Below are 15,000 nucleotides of genomic sequence, written 5' to 3'. Positions count from 1 at the left end.
GTGGCGGCCAGGAGACGGGGGGCCGCGGCGGGCCCCCCCCGTGGGAGCGAACTCGCGAAGGGGCGAGAGAGCGGGCGGGCCACGGTCGGGAGAGGCCAGTCGGGGACGGGCCGGCAGCACGAGGAGGCGGCGGCCGCAGCCGGCGTGGGGAGCGGCGCGCCAGAAGGGCGGCGGGAAACGGGAGAGGGCACCTGCCGGACCCGCGGAGGAGCCCCGCCCGGAGAGAGCTGGCCGAGCCGCGCGGGCGCACCAGCCGGACAAGCCCAGGGCGGCACACGGTGTCATCACCGCCAGCGCGCAACACCAGGCGCACGGGCGGTCCCGCGTGGCCCCGGACGAGCCTCCGGCCGGGTTCCCGTCAACAGCCAACCTCCCGGGAGGGCCCTCGCGGGGGACAGGGCCCCACCGCCCCACCGCCGTCGCCAGAGGCGGGGAAGCCCCCGAACCCTCAACCCGCACACCGTGACGAGCATCCCCCAGCGACGACCGCCCGTCCAGCGTGCCCACCGCCACACCCGGTACACGCCCGGGAGGGGGCGGCAGCGCGGCCGCGACCAGTCGACCGGGGGGAGACTCGGCGGAGGCGAGGAGGGGGGCACGACCCCGCCGGGATGGAGGGCGCGCCGGAGGCAGCGAGGGGCAAGGCCACGCGGAGAGGAAACCGGGGAGAAGACCTCGGGCACAGAGTCGGGCCGCCGGGAAAACAAGCGGGGTCCCACCGCCACACGCGAGGGCGGTCCCGCACCGCCCGCGACGCCAACCCGGCCTCCGGCCCCAGCCCCGGAGCCTCCCACGAGACCCGCCGCCCCGCCACCACAGGGTGGCCCTCCACGCGACAGAGGCGCGCCTGGCCTCCGAACGCCGGCATGCAACGCCACACACCTCGGGCCGACCGAGCCCCACGACCTGGGCCTCTCCAGCTCCAGGGTCCGCTCGCTCACCACCGCGCCCGCGGAACGCCCCCGGGGGGGCCACGGCGGCCGCGCCCCGGGCCAGCGCACACGCACGCGGGCCGCCCGCCGGCTCGGGACCGGGAGCGGGCAGAGGGCCACTCGCAGCAGGCGAGGGGGAAAGAGGGACGCGGGGCCCCCCAACCCCCGGCCGCGCGAACAGAGCCCCGCCGCCACCGCGCGCACGCACACGCGGCACCAGCGGCCCAACATGCGCCAGGAGGCCCGGCCAGGCCCAGCGGGAACCCTCCCCCGACTCGAAGGGGGGAGGCGCGGGCCGCGGTAGGCACAAAGAGCAAGCGCTCGGCCCCCACCCGCGGGGGGCCGGCGGACCCCTGCCCTCCCAGACGGCGGGGAGGGGGGAACTCTCGCCTACACACACCACCGACGGTAGCGTAGCGCACAAGGCAGGGGGCGGCCAATGGGGGAATCCGGTACCCCACGCGAGGCACGCCCTTCACGGATCGCTAGAGAAACGTTCCTCACTGAGGATGGGCCGCACCCAGCCCGGCTCCTCTCCCGACCGGCCGCCGAGACAGCGAGGGGGGATCTGCGGTATGGGCAAGCACGAGGCTTCTGGAGCGTTCGCGGCCGGGGACACCCCAAGGCGACCATCGCCTCGGGGGCCGGACCGGCCCCTGCTCGGCGTCCCGCCACAATCGCTCGCACGCCCGGGCAGCATCTCCCTTCCCCCAAGGGAGGCAGGGAAGAGCGCACGGGCGCCCGCTCGCCTAACACTCCCCGCGCCACTCGGCGCTGGGGACGACAACGCGACCCGCCCCCCACGGAGAGGGAACGGTCAACGCTGTCGAGCTTACCGCCTCGATCCCCCGAGCGAAGCAACAACTGTTCTTCCCCTTCAGGCACTCGCCTCAGAAACCCCCGCAGACGGGGCGAGACTGACAGCGAGGCGGCGGCCGGCCGCGGCAGCGGCACCGGGAACAGCACACACCGGCTCAGCCTCAGGCACCTCAGGAAACGACCCGGAGCGCCCCAGGAGCACCGAAGCAGAGGCGCGCCGTCGCGCCGACGCGGCACGGCGGCAGCCCTCCCCGACGCGGGGAGGGCCACACGCACGGCCCTTGGCCGCCCAGAGCGGGCGGCGGGCGGGAAGCACCCGCTACGTCAGAGGACCCCGGGAGCGAGGTCGAGGCCGGGTTCCGCACCCCCGCCCTTCCCCGCACCGCGAACGGGCGGGGAGGGAAGGCGAGGGGCCCGCGGGCAGGACGAGAAGAGCTGGCCCATTCGCCATGAATGTCCGTCCCTCGCCTGGCGCGGCTTTGGTCCGGCCCAGGAGAGCGCAAAGTCACCACATCGATCAGCAGGGTGGGCGGGAGAGACCCGGGGAGCGGGGGGAGACCCGGCGAGGACCGCTTCAAGAGGAGCCTGCTACGGCCTCGCCGGCCCCACACCCCAGGGAGAGCGGCCGACGACACGGAACGGGGAACGCCTGACACGCGGCTCGGAGCCATGGAAGCGAGCGTCGTCGTCACACCGCCCTCGGCGCCCGCAGCGGGGAGCGCACGGGCGGTAAAGGACCACCCGCCACCTCCCCCACCGCCCTCCGGCGCCAGGAGACCGGCCGGCCGGAGGTGGCACCACCGCGAGGGCACTCCAGGCGCACCAAAGAGCCGTCGCACGCAGGCCCGAGGCAGACGGCTCCAGAGGGAACGGGTCCGGGCCACCCCATCAGCCCAGAGCCCCGCACGCACCCGGAGGCCCAAGCTCCCTCCCTCTGGCGGCACAGGCCAGAGGACACCGTGTCAGCACCTACCCGATGGCAGAAAACGGCCAACTCGGGCCAAGACAACCGCGACCGGGGCAATGGGGAACAGTTCACTCACCACTGCCGCCTTCCCCGAAGGGAGTCACGGTCGGCGGACCGCGAAATCGAGCCCATCACCGAGATCCAGAGCCCCTAGGGACAACTGGTCGACCCTCGTTGACGAAGGCACAGACGAGAGGCGGGGACCACCATCCCCAGCGAGCGGGATCGGGGGGCGGGCGGGGAACACGCTAAGGCGACCCACCACCGAAGGACGCCGGGCATAGCCATCAGGACAAGCCCCGGGCGGCGGCCCCCAAAGAGGGAACGCGGCGAGGCCGGGCCAGCACATTCGCGGCCAAAACCCACGAGAGAGAGGGAGAGGAAGCGGGAGAAAAAGAAAAAAAAAAAAAAAAGACAGAAGTCCCGGCGGCCGACCCAGACCGGGCCAAAGCGAAGCCCGTGCCACCGAAGGAGCCGCTCGGACCGCCACCCGAGGCGCCCGCGGCCCGGACCGAGCAGGGAGAGAAGACAACCGACACACACACTAAGCCCGCCGGTCCAATATCCCGCCAACGGGCCACATCGGCCCAGCCCAGGGCGACCGAGACAGTTCCGCCGGCGCCGCCCAGCTCCTGGAACTCTGTCTCGGCCACCGCCGCCGAATATCACGCCTTGGCGACTTCCGATGAGAAGACGCTCCCATAAAAGCGGCCACCAGGTGGAGCTCGACAACCGTCAACCAAATCGGGCGAAAGGGACGAGGAACCTCGGTCGGCGTCAGCGGGATCCGCTCCTCCGCAGGGGTCGTAGAACCTCGGAGGGCGTCAGCGGGATCCGCTCCTCCGCAGGGGTCGTAGAAAGTCACCCGGACACGTCCCACCAGCCGGGTCGCCACGCCACAGCGGCGGGCTCGAGACGCAGGCAGATGGGCCCAGCACCCCTAGAGAACCCGGCGGGGGACACGGGCGGTGTGGGACTTCAAAACCGAAACCACCACGGTGAAGCCACTGTTAGGCAGGCAGATTGCTAGGCCGCGGTCGGATCCATCCAGAGAATGGAGGAAGGGACAGAAACACGTAAAAACCCGTCGAAATCGGTTGCTTGGGAATTTGATCTGCCGGTCTTTGGGCTTGGGGTTCCCGCCTGTTTCTGTACCCCCCCCCCAAAAAAAAATGGGAAGATGAACAGCCTCTGAGAATCCTTCCTCCTCTATGTCTGTGGTTCAGTGGCAGAGGGCCGGCCTAGCACATAGGAGGCACTGGGTTTGAGCCTTAGCGCGGCATACAAAAAGGAGGAACAAGTCGAAAGAAGGCGTGCTGCACGTCCACCTACAACTACTCCAAAAAAGAAAAAAAAAAAGAATACCGATCATAATAGGAAAAAGGGATTTTTCCTTGTGGAGTTCCATTTTGTCTGTCTGGCCACGTTATCTTTCTTTTTGTTTGTTCGTTTGTTCTGTTTTGTTTTAAGAGAGAGTGAGAGAGAACTTTGATATTTACTTTTTAGTTTTCGGTGGACGGACACAACATCTTCGTTACGTGGTGCTCAGGGCCGAACCCCGACCGCACGCATGCCAGGCGAGCGCGCTGCCGCTTGAGCCACATCCCCAGCCCCTTTTTTAACTTTTACTTATTTTTCTTTTATAAAGACAGAGGGCAGAGGCGGGGGGGGGGAGAGAGAGAGAGAGAGAGAGAGAGAGAGAGAGAGAGAGAGAGAGAGAGAATATTTTGAATATTTTTTAATGTTTATTTTTCAGTATGCAGTGAACACAACATCTTTGTTTTATTTTATGTGGTGCTGAGGCTCGAACCCAGCGCCCCATGCATGCCAGGGGAGCGTGTTATCATCACTTGAGCCACATCTCCAGCCCATGAATTCTTATTTGTATTTGTGTTTTTATTTATCTTTTTTTTTTTTGGGGGGGGGGGTGCTGTGTCTGTTGCTGCTGCTGTTGTTGTTTTCCCTAAGAAATGAGCATATTCTCGAATGGGAAGTCATTTTCCATTGGGTCACAGAGCCAAATTTTACCTTTAGGCACTTGGTAATCAGAAGCTGTAACAGGGCTCTAAGAGCGGCTGCCTCGGCTAAAAAGCCTGGGCCCTTGCCCCAGAGCGAAACAACAACAACAACAACAACAACAACAACAACAACAACAACGGGGGTGGGGGCGGGACAGAAAGCAAAAAGAAAAAAAAAAAAAAAAAAGAATCGAACAAATAATCCAATGGATCCATGGTCCAAGGACGTGAACAGATACTTCTCAGAATTGGATGAAGACGCTCCTCTCCTATAAAAGCGGACACCAGGGGGAGCTCGAAAACCGTCAACCAAATCAGGCTGAAGGGACGCGGAACCTCGGTCGGTGTCAGCGTGATCCGCTCCGCAGGGGTCGTAGAAAGTCACCCGGACACGTGCCACCAGCCGCCGCCTCCCCCCCCCTCCCCCAGGGTCCCCCGCAGCAGCGGGAGGCGCCGGCAGTCTGCCCAGCACCCCTAGAGAATCCGGCGGGGGACACGGGCGGTGTGAGAGTTCAAAACCGAAACCACCACCGCGGTGAAGCCACCATTAGACAGGCAGACCGATAGGCCACGCTTGGATTTATCCAGACGATGTAGGAATTGACAGAAACATGTAAAAATCAGTTTGAAATCGGTTGCTTGGGAATTTGATCTTCTGGTCTTTGGGCTTTGTGTTTCCTCCTTTTTCTGTACAAAAACATTGGAAGATGACCAGCCTCTGAGAATCCTTTCTTGTCTAGGGGCTGTCTGTATCTTTGGGTCAGTGGCAGAGGGCCGGCCTAGCACAGAGTTTGAGCCTTAGCACGCCATACAAAAAGGAACAAATAGAAAGAAGGTGTGCTGTCCACCGACAACATACTACGAAACAGGAGGGGAAAAAAAAAAAAAAAAAAATACTAATCCTAATAGGAAAAAGGATGCTTCCTTGTGGAGTTCTATTTTGTCTGTTTGGCCATTTTATCTTTTTTTATTTTTTATTTTTTATGTATCCATATCACAGAGCCACATTTTACATTTAGGCACTTGGTAATAAGAAGCTGCAACAGGGCTCTAAGAGAGGCTGCCTTAGCTAAAAAGCATGGTCTGTTGCCCTAGACTGAAACACCACATGCTCTGGGATAAATAAAGCTGGAGAGAGCTTGCCATCTCTACCTTCATTTTGATCTGTGTGCACATATTACGCACTGTTTCATCTAAGACGTAGCAGGGCAACAATATCTGTCAGCCCTAAATGGACCCAACCCCTGCCCTCCCCAGCCACACAGGAGACCACAGTCTGAGCAAGAGCACTTCACGGTGTTGTCATTCTGGTGTTGTGGCTCAGTGGTACAGCACTTACCAAGTACGCATGAGGCACAGGGTTCAATCCCAGCACCACATTAAAATCATCATCATCATCATCATCATCATCATCATCATCATCATCATCATCATCACCTAAATAGACAAAATAAACATATTTATTTATTTATCTATCTATCTATCTATCTATCTATCTATCTATCTATCTGTTTGTTTATTTATTGGAGGAGGCCTGTAAACAGGGATTGAACTCAGGGGCACTCACTGACTACTGAGCCACATCCCCTAGCCCTACCTATCTATCTAGTATGTTACTTAGAGACAGGGTCTCACTGAGTTGCTTAGTGTCTCACTTTTGCTGAGGGTGGCTTTAAACTCTCGATCCTCCTGCCTCAGCTGAGAGAGAGAGAGAGAGAGAGAGAGAGAGAGAGAGAGAAGCATCTGGGATGACAGGCATAGGCCACTGTACTCAGTCACTTATTTATTTTCAGTATGACTTCAAGGTACACACAAGACAATCACTGCCAGGCGTAGGAGGAACGTAGCACCTTGATAAACAGTCAGATCTTTGAGGAAGCATTAAACAATCTTAAGGTAGTGTGCAAATCATTCAATAACCTCAGAATACCTACATGAGGGTTGGGATTGTAGCTCAGCGGTAGAGCGCTTGCCTTTGCATTCGTGAGGCCCTGGGTTCGATCCTCAGCACCACATAAAAATAAATAAATAAATAAAGATAAAGACATTGTGTCCATCTACAGCTTAAAAAAAAAAAATGTTTAGAAAGAAATAAATAAATACCTACATGAAAACCAGAGAGAATTAAAAGAAAAGATGGATACATCAATTATGGCAAAGAGACGAGAACACTCGTCCCTTAGCAGCTGATGACATAGGCCATAAATAAATAATCAGTAACAAAGGACAGCAGAAGCACATCACGAACAACCCACACCTAATGGGCATGCTCAGAACACTGCAAGGCCACCACTGCACAGCAGACCTTCTTCCTTTTTTTTTTTTCTTTAATAAATATTGATTTTTCAGTCGTAGTTGGACACAATACCTTTGTTTTATTTATTTATTTTTATGTGGTACTGAGGATCGAACCCAGGGCCTCACACATGCAAGGCGAGCGCTTTACCACTGAGCCACAACCCCAGCCCCAGCAGACCTTCTTTTAAAGTGAATACGGAATGTTTACCAAAGTTGACCATAGAATGGAACATAAACCCAATCTCGACAAAGTCTAAAACATGAAATCACACCACAACTCTTCTCCGAACACCACAAAAAGTAATCTGGAGGTCAGGCATGCTGGCCACTGCCAGGATTCATTTCAGTCAGACTGATAGGCCACGGTTGGATCCATCCAGACGATGTAGGAATTGACAGAGACATGTAAAAATCAGTTTGCATCTTTCACAAACTCTTGAGAGGGGCAGGTCAGGGGTCGAGGTGAGATTGAAATACCCCCAACAAAGTGTCAACTTTATCAGACCAGTAACCTAGATAAAGCAGGTACTTGTACTATTCCTTCTCTGTGCCATTGTGTTCTTTTTTTTTTTTTTTTTTTTTTTTTTTGGGGGGGGGGGGGGGAGGCGTGGTTCCAGCCACTTTGGGTTCCTACCAGTTTGTCTGCAAGGGAAAATTTGTTTTCTGCCAGGCTGGGGTGCCAGTTATCAGGGCGGGGAAGTAAGATGCTTACACTAAACCGGGCTTGCTTGGGGCAGGTCTCAGTTCTAATTTACATAACAACAGGCAGTGCAAAGTCTCTCCCACTGCCCCTGAAGGAAGGAAAATATGGCCTCTCCAGGCTGTTCACAATTCCCAGCCTGTTTCAAATTCCAGTATGGTTTCCCGTATCTGTTTTAAGGGTCATTTTGTCTCTCTAACTCTGCATTTATGCTGACCGTTTGGTTTAAAACTAAACTAAGAGGTTAATTTGGATATCACTTGTTTCAGAGCATTTGTTCAATGTGTCCACCAGCATTTCATTTCTCTCTCCTGATGTTCCTTAATACCCTGATTGCTTTGGCCTCCTTCTCCTGGATCATGTGTCACTTGCCCCCCAACCCTTTGGTATAAAAAGAAACCTAGGAGGAGATTGATCCTAAAGAAAAGGGGTGCTCCACTAAGTGAGAAACTGAAAAATCAAGTGATTAAAAAGAGTTTGGTGTGGAGAAAGAGACGGAAATGTGTGTGTGTGTGTGTGTGTGTGTAAGTTATAGAGACAGAAGGAGACAGACTCTTGTACTTCAGGGTTTTTGTTTGTCTGTCTGTCTGTCTGTGTGTTTGTTTGTTGTCTAATAATTACAGGGTTTCAATTGGAAGCTCTGCCCTGGGTAATTCTTTCCAATTCTTACAAAGTAGTAACTGTGGTTATGTTCATTTCTGCTAATGATTCATTTTTCCTGCTTTTTAAATTCATTGATCACCCGGAACTTTTTTTCGTTTGGGGCAGGAGGGGTCCAAGTGCTTGAGAGATTTTTTTTTTTTTTCTTTTCTCCCCCCCCCCCCCCTGTGTCATTTGAATGGAGATTTGGACCTCTGACTAAGAGTAGAGTTTTCTAAGAGAAAAGAGAAGAGCTCTAAGGGAAAAGCAGGGGATTAGATAAAAAAAAAAAAAAAAAAAAAAAAAGCCTTTTGAAACCAAACCATTGTTAGGTAAAACTGCTTACTCTCTGCCCTGAATGAGTAGAATCTTAAAATATGTGATATGTTTGGGTGAGTTCAAGGTGTCTTTGCGATTCATCATCTGAAGTGGCACCCCCTCTCTCCACTGAAAAGTCTTAACTGGGCCTCTTCAGAAATCTTCACCCAGACTGGTTTTAGGTCTGTCAGCAAGGGAGTCTCTGCAAAAGAATTCGAGGTGGATAAACTTCCTATTTTCGTGTCGCCCTGTTTACTTGGCCACTGGCCGAGAAGACACCAGCACTCCAGGTGCTGGAAACCCCCTTACTAGTTTTTCACAAACATATCCAGAACAGTACTTTGAAGAAATGTGCAAACAAGGCCTCTGGCCTTGAGCTGGGCTTCACCCAGAGGTCTACATTGTTAAGATACGAGAAGTTACCGACTGGACTCCATGGTTACAGCTGGCAGGGAGAGACTAGACAGGGGGGAAGAAGCTCTCCCCTTCTCAGGTGTTGTCCTCGAAGGGTTCACATGCCCAGAACAGTGAGAGGAAAAAGCTGCTTTTATGTGAACTTCTGCAGACCGTGAATTTCTGAGCCCCTCCCCTTACGTGCTCGGTATAAAACTCTGAAACTACCTGAACTCGGGGTTCAGGGGATTGATTCATTCATGACAGCAAAAGCCGTGTCCTCTGAACCTGGCAGCGGCCAAATAAAACCCCATTTCCTGCTCTGTTCGGTCGGTGCCTTGCCTCATTTGTCCCTACAACACATCCATGCAAGGAAGACTTGATCAAACCAGTAGCCTAGGTAAAGCAGGTTCCAGGTTGCTTTTTGCCACCATCACCAACACCAACCCCTTCCCCCTTGCGCCCCCCCCCTTCTTTGCAACTGAGAGATAAGCTAACATGGGTCACTCTGTATGCAATGAATACCAATAATTTCTTCTGATTTTTTTTTTGAATTACATACAAACAAACAAACCAAAAACCATGAAAAGTATCAACTATGTGACTGAGAATCAAGAAGAGTAATTCACTCATGTAAATTCAGAAATTCGGTAAGGTGGTTGTTGTTTCTGCTGCGGTTGTTGCTGCTGTTGTTTGTCCTTTTTTGTCTTTTTAAAAAAATTTTCTCCCAACTGTCGAATCGAGGAAAAGGGGTGGGGGGAGGTGGTGGTGGTGGGGGTCAGAAAATGTAACAGGGGTCCACTTTATATGCTTTGAGTATAAGTCTCACTGCTCAGCCACTGAGGCTCATGTCAAAACCCATATCCTTTTTCCTTTCTCTTTTCCCTTCCCCCCCCCTCCGTCATCACAGGTGAAGCTACATTGACTTTCAGGGTGGGTTATCTGCCCATTGGCTAACAAATATTTAGAATTTCCATCCAGAAAATCACTTTTTCTGTTTGATAACCTTGCCAGGCCTCGGATGCGTTAAAACAACAGAGTGTCAGCAGAGTCATCAGAGTTTTGCTGCTGTAAAGGTTTAGTTCTTATGTTTTCTTATTATAATAAATTCCCCCTCTTCCTTCTGAGATGCTTTGCCTCTGGGCAACACCCCCCAACACCTACACACCTCCCCCCCCCCCCTCTCTCTCTCTCTCTCTCTCTCTCTCTCTCTCTCTCTCTCTCTCTCTCTCTCTCTCTCTCTCTCTCGTTACCGCAGGGCTCCGTAAGTTGCTGAGGCTGGGCTTAGTCTTGTGATTCTCCTGAATCACCCCACATCTCCATCTCTGCCACTGGGGATGTGTGCACATCTGGGGACTAGAGTAGTATGCTGTGTGTGAGAGATTTTTTTATTATTCAAAAGTCGGTACACTTAAAGACATATAGGTTTCCTACACTACACGAGAGTAGTGCCCTTTTTATTAGAACGTGTATTGTACCGAAGCTCTAAACTTATCCCGCAGTCAGTGACACATGTGGAAGTTCTACCACTTGAATTCGGTGTAACATTCAGATTAAAAAAAAAGAAAAGAAAAGAAAAAAGATCTGTGCTTGGGGCTGGGGATGTGGCTCAAGCGGTAGGTAGCACGCTGGCCTGGCATGCGTGCGGCCCGGGTTCGATCCTCAGCACCACATACAAACAAAGATGTTGTGTCCGCCGAAAACTAACTAACTAACTAACTAACTAACTAGATATTTAAAAACTCTCTCTCTCTCTCTCTCTCTCTCTCTCACTCTCTCAAAAAAATAAAAAATAAATAAAAAGATCTGTGCCATTAATGACCAGTTTTCACATCTGTTAGTTTTGATTGAATAAGTAAGGGTTTGTTTTGTGATCGTTTGTTGAAAGAACACTCCTGTACCAGGTGAGTGGCACTGTTGCCTGAATGCATAAGAGTATTTGTCCACTTGAGTCCAAGCTGTTCACCTAGGTCCAACTGTTGGTGAGCAAAAACCACATCGCGGCAGTTATCTGGCCAGAGTCATAGATTCTGAGCGTGGCTTCCAAAGTCAAAGGTCAACGAACGTATGTAGGACTTCTAGGCAACTGTGATGTGAAGATGTCTGGGCTTGTTGTACAATAAATGTGTCTGTGTTCCTTCAGCGAAGAAGGAAATGTATGCATTCTAGAATGCAAAGCTTGGGCTAGGGTTTTAGCTCGGTAGTAGAGCACTGGCCTGGGACGTGTGGAGCGGTGGATTCGATCCTGATCCTGAGCACCACAGAACCAAAAACAAAGGGACAAACAAGCCGATAAGGTAAAGATATTGTGTCTGTCCCCCCCCCCCCCCAAGGGGATCAGGAGGAGGTTCAGAGAAGGATTGTAAGCTCATAGCGAAAGTAACCTCGCGAGACCCCTGTCTCCAAAAGAAAATTGGTGATAGTAAAAGCAAATGGGATTCCGTTTTGTTTTACGTCTCCATTCTGTAAAACAACCAGGCCAAGTAGAAGGGTCATGACTGGGGCAAGATGTTCTTTGCCTTTTGCTATAGAAACCTTTAAGGAAGGACATGGGACGTTGTTTCTGTAACTAGCCCATAACGGGGCTACGCTTCTGTCACTGGAGTGGCTAGGCTGATTGTGATTGGCTGAGCGTCCCTCCGCCTGACTTCACTCTCCAGCTTCTGGAACTTGGCTTGTTTGCATTAGCTAGACGCCCCCTCCCCCCAAAACGTCCCTTTTGCAGGTTTCAGGCTTATAAGGAGCACCCTTGCAATTGTTTGAGGCTGGTCAGGGGAACAGCTGTATGTTCTTCTGGTCAGTCGCCGCTAGTTGTGCTTTAATAAAGGCTTGATTCCTTTATACGTGAGTGGTCTGGAAGTCAGTTTTTGAAACCCCGGGGACCAAGCTTTAACTAGAACGAACGAGCGAGCGAGCGAGCGAGCGAGCGAGCAAGCAAGCAAGCAAGCAAGCAAGCAAGCAAGCAAGCAAGCAAGAAAGCAAGCAAGAAAACAAACGAATAGATAGATAGATAGATAGATAGATGATAGATAGATAGATAGATAGATAGATAGATAAATTGAATATGAGGATGTGGCTCAGTCACTGGTCAAGTGAGTGCTTCTGGGTTCAACTCATAAATCAATGGATTTACCAAAAATGTATAAAAATATCTTTATAAAAAGGGGATGTTGGTTTAGCTCAGTGGTAAACTGTGTCTGTGTTCAGTCCCCAGTTCCAGGGTCCAGGATGAGCCTGCGTGAGGGGCTGGTTTCTGGTTCCATCCCCACCAAGGAAACCCTGACATGAGTATGGGGAGATGTATTCGGCTATTGGAATGCCAAGGGTAGAGTGATTTCCATGTGGATCTCCCCCCAACCCCCCACCCCGCCCTTTCTCTGTGTGGGCAAGGTCTCTTCTAGTGTCTTGATTTCTTTTATTTATTTATTTGGCCTAGTTGGAAAGAATGTGTTTGTGTTATTAATTTCTTTTTATCTGGAGCTGAGGATCCAACCCAGGGCCTCGAATATGCTAGGCGAGCTCTAACGCTGTCCAGCACAGCACGGGAGGCATCTTGATGATTTTTTTTCTTTTTTTTTTTCCTTTTTTCTTTTTTTTCCCCTTTCCCGGTGGGCACTTTGCGATGAGATTTCCTTGCCTGTTTGGGTTGTTTGAGTCTCTCTTTGTTCACTACTTTTGTTTCTTTTGTGATGCTAGCCTGGGGAAGAAACCCAGGGCAGGGCCTTGGGCATTGGTCCACAAACGGTCTTGATGGCTGGGCAACACCCTCACCTTTTTTCCTTTGTCTCTTCTTCCCCAGAAAGTAAACCCAGGAAGGGCCTCCCTCTCCTTCCCCCAGGCCCAAATCCATCCTGCTTGGGTTTGGTGCGCAGCAGACAGGTACACACTGGAGACACACACACACACACACACACACACACACACACACACACACACACACACAGAGAGAAATGGGGAAACATCACTGTTTTGTTTTGGTTTATTTCTCTCTTAAACTCATCCAGGCCCTCCCTCATAGCTCTCAGGGGTGGGGGAAGGTGTTTACCATGGACCTCTAGTGGTGACAGCCTTGGGAGCGAACTACTGCTGGGGAATTGGAGTTAGTGGGATGGGGGAAGTGTGGATTATAGTTCAAATTCCAAGGGTCGGGCAGAGGCACAGAAGCTATCTCCTAGGTGGGACATCTTAAAGGCTAAAGGAGGAAAAACGACCAACCCCCCCCCCCCCCAAAAAAAAAAAAGAGTTCCAGGGGTGAAAGCGGTATGTCCCCCCCACCGCCCAGTGCTTCCCGGACTTTACTGTATGGGGCGGGGGGGGGGGGGGGGGGGCCCCGCCGGGGGAACAACAGAGCGGGCACTGAGGCCCTTGCCCATCTGTCTCTCCAGGGACTCAATAGGCTGAGGGAAGAGAGGAAGACATGACGCGGCGGCTTGCAGCTTAGTGATCTGTATATGGATATCGATATCTAAGTCTGTCTGTCTATCTATGTCTATACATGTAGATAGATTATATCGAAACTGGAAATGGAACTCAGGCAGGCCTTCCAAAATGACGGTAGCTTTGCGCCACCTAGCGTTCGGTGACTGCAACCAACGGGGCTGCCCTTTTGAGACCGCAGACCACTCACTGTGAACTCCCCAGTTCCACAGGGTGGAAACATCCACGTGTATATGCTTGTGTTTCTGACCCGGTGGCAAGATGAGATCCGACTGAAGAAGCCAAGCAAGCCTAAAACGTGTGTCCCACCTTCACCACTCCTAAGTGTGGAGGATTAGCCAACTGAGAAAGCCTTAGGGGACGGACGGCTGGGAAAGGGAAGGACCCTGAGTCACTGCACAGTTGCTCTGGGATCCAATTTTACCTGTAGACCTACTCGGCGCTATATAAACCTCAGCCAGCCAGCCATCCAGCCTGTGCTGCATTTTGTCCTGCCTTTATTGGTATTAGGTATTTTCCAGAAGAAATGGGGGGGGGGGGGAGGGCGGGGATTTCCCATCTCCTGTCAAGAGTCTCCCGGGACTGAATCCTCCTTGTCCACGCTTTCCCTGAAGATCCTTTAGAGATTCTCCACTTCGAGATGGACCGATGTGTGTGCTGCCGCAGGTTTGACAGCCATCCAGGAGGAAAAACAACCCCCCCACCCCCCCCCCAAATAAAAAGAGTTCCATATCTCCAATACCATCACCTTTGTCATCATTCCACCATCCTTGGAAGAAGGAAGTCGATCCAAAAGTCCTGGAAGAGAACAGTAAGAGTAGTGAAAGATCAGAATGGTGAGACAGCGTCCAGCAACCGCCCCCTCAGCTACTCACAAGAGAAGGTGAGGTCCTGGGAGTAACTCAGGCAACCTCCAGAGACCTCGAGCTTTAACCAGCAAATAGAGAAAGGAGAGGGAAGGGGAAGGGATAACACCACCACAGGTGTTATCACAGACCGAGATAGGATGTTGACTTCTGGATTCAATCCAGGGGAAATCATATCACCTTTCTTCCCTGTTTTAGGCAGACTTATCTGTCCTTGAGTCCACGCCCAGCATAGTCAAGAATGTCATGTAGACTTTGGAGACCAGAGGATGTCAGAAATGAGTCTTCTCAAAAGTAAGAAGCCGAATCACAACCGCGGCCAGGAAGAAGTGCAAGGTGGCCTTTGAATCTCCTGTACGAAACCTCCTGTTGTTGCTGACGTGCAGAGTCACAGCCTTTGGGGACCAGAGTCCCCATGTTTTTTGCTTTGCCGGCGCTGCCATAAGCCTTTTTTCCTGTGTCTCAAGACCTTGCCATCCTTATTGGATTGGGCCAAGCTTTCAGCAACAGGAAGAGGAGAAAGGGAGAGGGAGAGGGAGAGGGAGGGGGAGGGGGAGGGGGGGAGGGGGAGAGGGAGGGAGGGAGGGAGGGAGGGAGGGAGGGAGGGAGGGGG

At 53.0% G+C, this 15,000-nt stretch overlaps 4 long non-coding RNA genes across 4 annotated transcripts in view; 1 reads left to right on the top strand and 3 right to left on the bottom strand.

The window, feature by feature from the left end:
• The window catches only part of LOC144372607 (uncharacterized), an 18,021-nt gene extending 13,683 nt beyond the window's left edge, over nucleotides 1-4,338 (bottom strand). The window contains exon 1 of the long non-coding RNA XR_013432567.1: nucleotides 4,084-4,338. This is a non-coding gene — a long non-coding RNA (uncharacterized LOC144372607). The remainder of the gene's footprint in view (nucleotides 1-4,083) is intronic.
• A 105-nt stretch (nucleotides 4,339-4,443) lies between these two features.
• Nucleotides 4,444-6,422, bottom strand: LOC144372606 (uncharacterized). Its single transcript, XR_013432566.1, has 2 exons — nucleotides 6,076-6,422; nucleotides 4,444-5,423 (listed from the first exon to the last, which is right to left on the bottom strand). It is a non-coding gene; the product is annotated as an uncharacterized LOC144372606 (long non-coding RNA).
• A 6,978-nt stretch (nucleotides 6,423-13,400) lies between these two features.
• LOC144372605 (uncharacterized) lies at nucleotides 13,401-14,681 on the top strand. The gene is made up of 3 exons (XR_013432565.1): nucleotides 13,401-14,031; nucleotides 14,136-14,404; nucleotides 14,586-14,681. It is a non-coding gene; the product is annotated as an uncharacterized LOC144372605 (long non-coding RNA).
• The window catches only part of LOC144372604 (uncharacterized), an 18,026-nt gene continuing 17,015 nt past the window's right edge, over nucleotides 13,990-15,000 (bottom strand). The window contains exon 5 of the long non-coding RNA XR_013432564.1: nucleotides 13,990-14,739. This is a non-coding gene — a long non-coding RNA (uncharacterized LOC144372604). The remainder of the gene's footprint in view (nucleotides 14,740-15,000) is intronic.

This window comes from Ictidomys tridecemlineatus, unplaced genomic scaffold, assembly GCF_052094955.1.
Source record: "Ictidomys tridecemlineatus isolate mIctTri1 unplaced genomic scaffold, mIctTri1.hap1 Scaffold_1376, whole genome shotgun sequence".
Taxonomy (NCBI): Eukaryota; Metazoa; Chordata; class Mammalia; order Rodentia; family Sciuridae; genus Ictidomys; species Ictidomys tridecemlineatus.
This window is presented reverse-complemented; position numbering and strand designations above follow the sequence as displayed.